A 6000-nucleotide genomic window follows, 5' to 3' on the forward strand; every position below is an offset into this window, starting at 1 on the left:
TTATCATAGCTCTTTATTTCAAACTATGTATTTCTCTAAGGTTAACCAAAACTGTTTTATGTTTATTTAGCTGTCTCATTGTGTCTCATCACTTCTTAAATCAGCAAGCTTCAGAGAATCTGTCAACACATTTATCATATAAATTATTTTAAAATAAATTCTATAAAAAAGAAAACTATATAATCATAGAATCTCTAAAACTTTGAATTATATATATTTTTTTAAAGGAAGATGCTGCTATTGTTTTCAAATAATGTAGCTCTTTCAGAGATATCTATAAGTTAATTAAATATCAGAGCTGGAAAAATAGTTAAGATGTGAATTGTTATTCTCCTGAATGACATCATATCCCACAAACATCTAGGAAAATAATAAGCATAGTTTATTTTTGACAAAATTTGAAGATAAAATATTTGAGAAACACAAAACAAACAAAAAAATACCAGCAAAGCAGGGTGATTGTGGATTAAAATAAATTTACTTTAGAATATCATTCTAAAATAAGAATCAGCCAAGCATGGTTGCCACTTTGACTTCATTCAGTATTGTGAAAATTGGTACAATAGTTGTGAACATGATAGAAAATGATACTAAAGTATCACAAAAAGACAGAAGAAAGAGAGACAGAGAGAAAAAGATGGAGAGAAAAAGATGGAGAGAAAGAGAAGGAGAGAGCACAAAAAGTTAGATTACAAAGATGTTATAAAATTATTTTGTTGATGTCAAGTATATTAATAAATTCACCTCATTTTTTGAAGTGTTAGATGAAAATAGTAATTTACATCTTTATTACATTGAACATTGCTAACATATCTGATGATGAAGCAGAAGTTGTGAGATGGAATATAATATGTTGAAGATATTTTAGAATACTGGTAATGTTGAACATTAGAAATCTATAATTCAGAAGAGTTTGTTGAGAACTAAGGTAGCTGTGTATGGTTATTTGGCCTGTTAAAAATAGCAGCTAAATCTTGCCATCTAACAAAAAGAATAACACTATAAATGTTTTTCAGACATGGTTCTAGATGTAGTGTCTGAAAAATAGATGAAATGGCCACTCTTAGATGTTTTTAATCTGGCTGAGCAACAAGAACAACAATGTACTGTTGTAGTAAACTGTTTATTCATTGTTAACTCCCAAAGGGATCTCACTTCAATGCTGATTATATCCATATTAATTTCCATAATACAAGGGAAGAAAATATGCCAATTACTAAGAATAAGTAAATGCTTTAGCAAAGCTCTCGTAGAAAATCAAACCCTCAACTTCTTCCATTACACACTTTTTCCCCACATAGAAAGATACCTGTGTGGTAATGTTGAAAAGCCCCATGAAAAAGGAAGTAAAGTTGCGGAAGATTACTTCATTTTAAAGCAGAGTGGAAATCAAAAGCAGGATAAATGAGATGATTTCCTAGTGGCAAACAAGAATAGAATATTATATATGGTATTATGAGCTGTGAGCCACTAATTCAGCAACCAGAAGGGAAACACTGTACATCTATAAAAAGGTAAAGTAAAGGAAAAGAAGAAAAGCAGTAGCAAAGTCAATGTATTACGCTGTGAAGAAAAGGAAAAGATATCAATGCTTTGGCCAGTTTGTCATTTGTCAAGATTGATGGATAGAGTAAAAGAGTGAAAAAGAAAAATGGAGAAAGAATATTTGTCTCTGCCATCTTTTCAGAATTTTGTTATGGAAAAGAAAATCAGCTATTAAGTGTAAAATAGCCTCAAAACAATTGTTACTATATCTATTTCTTCTGTTCAAAATTTTTCTGTAGCTTCACATTGTTAACATTAAAGAAGAAGCAGTTATTTTTTAAGATTTTTGTTGTTGTTTTGACTTGGTGTGAACTTTCACAACACATTGATAGTTACAAAAATTTGGAAGTTTCATTTTGATATAAGAAAATATTATATCAGTAAAGAACTCATTTTTGTTCAATAAGGAATTTGTATGGAATCCATTATATTAAAAAGCCTAGAGAATAGCTTCATTTAGCTATTCAATATCTCAGTTTCTTTGCACTGGTGCAAAAGATAAACTGTCTTGAAGGATTTTAAAAAAAAATTGTATAACTGTTCTCAAAATGTAGACTATACACTTCTAAAAATCAAACTAAAGCACAACATCTATCTTATCTCAGAACAGTATAAAGAAAGCAACATACTCTACCGATTCATGTTCATGTGACAATGTGACTTGTGGCCAGTTATAAGTGATGTCAGACATAAGGTATCTGGGATATGAACATTTGGAATCATATGGATTTTTAAATTGAGAGCAGACTTGGAAAGGATCAGGTTAGTTTTGGTTCTAGTTTTACATCACTGACAGCTTCAAAAACATCTTCACCAACTTCATTATTTGCAAGCTCTGACATAGTTTGTATATTTGCAAAATGGGGTACTGTTTAGGTGACTGCTTCTCAGAACACCTATATATATGTGGCAGGTATCTCAAAATCCATAGTTTAATATTTCTGTCACTCTACTGACAATGGTTTGAGTTGTTTCCTTGAACCAAAGATACTCTCACAGCATATCATTTTTAATCCTTGCTACTTCTACAGACATTAATAAATGTTTTTCCTTTTAGTTCCGTCTTTTCCATCTCATTTCGCTTTAACCCCCACCACCTCACCAACATTCAGACTTTATCCTAACATTTGTGGAGTGCACATGCATATACATACAAATGCACTAATTTTCTTCCCCTGGTACCCCAAACAAGTCTTCTTTTACCCATCTAGCAATATAAACAAGAGTGCATTTTGCACCAAAAGCCAATATGAGAGTTTCTTTCATTGTATCTACTGCAGTAAAGTCTGTTTCAAAAGAACATTCATATTTAAGTGAGGATAAATAATATCTCTCAATATTAATACTCCCTCTGTTGCTAATATATATTTTTTAACAAACTCATTGGCTAATCACAATACCAGCACCTGTTCTGGTACTGTTATGCTATATTTGCTGGCAGGGAGATTACTTACTGCTATCTTTAGTGGCTGAGTGTCCATCGTTTATGAGACCAAAGAAGGTCAAAATCATGTGATCTGATGGTCTTGGGGCTGGAAGTGGTGGGGTTTTATCTCCCTTCTAGTGATACAAACAAGTGTGCATTTTGCACCAAAAGCCAATATGAGAGTTTCTCTCATGGTATCTGCCATAGAATAGCTTGTTCTTATAGAACATCCATGTTTAAGTGGGGATAAATATTGCCTCTTGGTATTAATGCTACCTCTGTTGCTAATATATATTACCTATCTATCTTTGCATACTAAAACATTTCTCCTAATTTATTTCCATCTAATCATCATCATCTTCATCCAGTGTTTTAAATCTGGTTTTGTCCCCATTAACAGGAGTGGCCGGATCTACCTCAATGCCCTAGCAACCGCCCCTCACACCATCTCGCCATCTTGCCCGGTTTTGGGTGTCCTCCTTTTTCAAACCAACCCTCCCAATCTTCTCCTCCACCTTCCATTTGCCTCAAACACAATCACCCTCCTTAGAACATGCTCTTCATCCCTCCTCAACACATGCCCATACCACCTCATCTTTATTCACATCCCATATTGTTTGTACATAATTGTTACAGGGGGTGTAAACACACCAATACCGGTTGTCTAATGGTGATGGGGGAGACAAACACACATACATATATATTATATATATATATAGATACACACACACACCACACACACACAACAGGCTTCTTTCAGTTTCCATCTACCAAATCCACTCACAAAAGGCTTTCGCCGGCCCGAGGCTATAGTAGAAAAACACTTGCCCAAGGTGTCACACAGTGGGACTGAATCTGGAATCATGTGGTTGGGAGGCAAGCTTCTTACCACACAGCCATGCATGTACATCTACTTATCTATGAGTATGATTACTAGAACAATCATGCGTCATTCCATCCATATGCACATACTTACAAATTCTTCTTCTGGGCAAGTGTCTTCTACTATAGCCTCAGAGTGACCAAATCCTTGTGAGTGGATTTAGTAGACGGAAACTGAAAGAAGCCCATCGTATATATATATATATATATATATATATATATCATCATCATCATCATCATCATCATCGTTTAACGTCCGCCTTCCATCCTAGCATGGGTTGGACAATTTGACTGAGGACTGGTGAAACCGGATGGCAACACCAGGCTCCAATCTAATTTGGCAGAGTTTCTACAGCTGGATGCCCTTCTTAACGCCAACCACTCAGAGAGTGTGTGTATGTCTGTGTTTGTCACCCCGCCATCGGTGGATAACTGATGCTGGTGTGTTTATGTCCCCATAACTTAGCGGTTCAGTAAAAAAGACAAGTAGAATAGGTACTAGGCTTACAAAAAATAAGTCCTGGGGTCGATTTCTTCAACTAAAACCCTTTAAGATGGTGTTCCAGCATAGCCATAGTCAAATGACTGAGACAAGTAAAAGAGTATATATATATATATATGTTTATATTTATACAAGGGCATTACTACAGAATAATGCCACACACTAGACTTCCGAAATAAACACATTTTAGTACCGAATGTGAGGAAAGCAACCAACAGAAGAAACCAGTTGAGTTATTTAAAAGAATGTTGGTTTCTTCTGTTGGTTGCTTTCCGCACATTCGGTACTAAAATGTGTTTATTTGGGAAGTCTAGTGTGTGGCATTATTCTGTAGTAATGCCCTTATATAAATATAAACGAATAATTATATTCTTGGGAATAGAAATTTCCCTTATGAATTTTTTTACACACTGGCTTCCTGATAAAATTCTTGTAAAAGATTTTTATCCTTTTTTGAATTTATTAATCAAATATATATATATATATATATATATATGTATGTATGTATATATATATATACATAGTTAACTGTTTCATAAAGGTAAGATCAGCAAAAAAGTACACCATTCAGTGAAACATAATTATCATTTAATGTACACTACATTAAAATACAAGCTACTAATAGCTTCTTGCCATTGAGACACATTGTTAGGAAGATTTTAATAATGTTCCTTAGACTCAGTCCACAAGAAGGTGAATATAAGGGGAAATAGAGAGGATCGAGAAGGGTAGGTGCATTGGTTTCTAAGAGTTTGAGAGGAGAGCGAAAAATATTTAGGGAAGGAGTATAGGTGAATGTAGGAACTGGTGAACAAGGATGGATGGTAATTATCAGTTCAGGGAGGGAAGGTGAAATGAAATAGGAATGTCTCATAAGAAGGAGGTAGTAAGTGGAAGTACAGAAAGTGTGAAGAGTAGCAGTGCATAAGATAGATGAGAAATAGGGTGATGATGTGCAGGGTGAAAGAGAAAAGGCAGATAGAGAGATGTACAGTGAAAGAGATGCATGTCAGAGGTATGTAGGGGTGAATATAGTGAGCGACAGACAAAGATGTGGGGAGGCATTGATAGCAGATATATTGAAAAATAAGAAGATTGGAAAAATGATAGCAAATATGAAAGGGTGTTGAAGTTGAAGCATGGCAGTCATAACATGTAGTTCTGAGGTGATTGGTAGCACAAAAAGAATTGATCAGTAGAAAATAAAGTGGGGAGGGATAATATTGAGAATGTGGGGACTGGTATTAAAAGGAAGTGGTTCCAGAGAGAGGTGTAATTGTTAGCACAAAGGAATGAGATATGTGCAGTTTTGCTCTTACATAAGTACAGTAGCTGAATAGTACCAAAGTTGAAAGAAGGATGGAGGGATGGGTGTTGGGAAGATTAGTGGCGAGGAAGGCTTGACAGGGACAGGTTGGGTGCAAGGGCATATATGAATGTGTGTGTGTGTGTAGGTGCACTATGGCTGAATGACTAAGAAGTTCATTTTGCAATTGGTTATGATCCCATTGCATGGTATCTGGAAGAAATGTCATTTTCTGTAGCCTTAGGTAACCTTGTGAAGTTGGGTGGATGGAAATTGCTTAGAAGCCTGTTTTGTGCATTGCACCTATACCTCAGAAGATATGACCTTGTCACACATTGT

The 6000-nt window shown here is 34.9% G+C and overlaps 1 protein-coding gene across 1 annotated transcript in view; it reads left to right on the forward strand.

Moving 5' to 3' along the window:
- The window catches only part of LOC106884106 (uncharacterized), a 282261-nt gene that overhangs the window by 116232 nt on the left and 160029 nt on the right, over positions 1-6000 (forward strand). The window lies entirely within an intron of this gene.

The sequence above is a fragment of the Octopus bimaculoides genome, chromosome 19, assembly GCF_046866305.1.
Source record: "Octopus bimaculoides isolate indiv1 chromosome 19, ASM4686630v1, whole genome shotgun sequence".
NCBI lineage: Eukaryota > Metazoa > Mollusca > Cephalopoda > Octopoda > Octopodidae > Octopus > Octopus bimaculoides.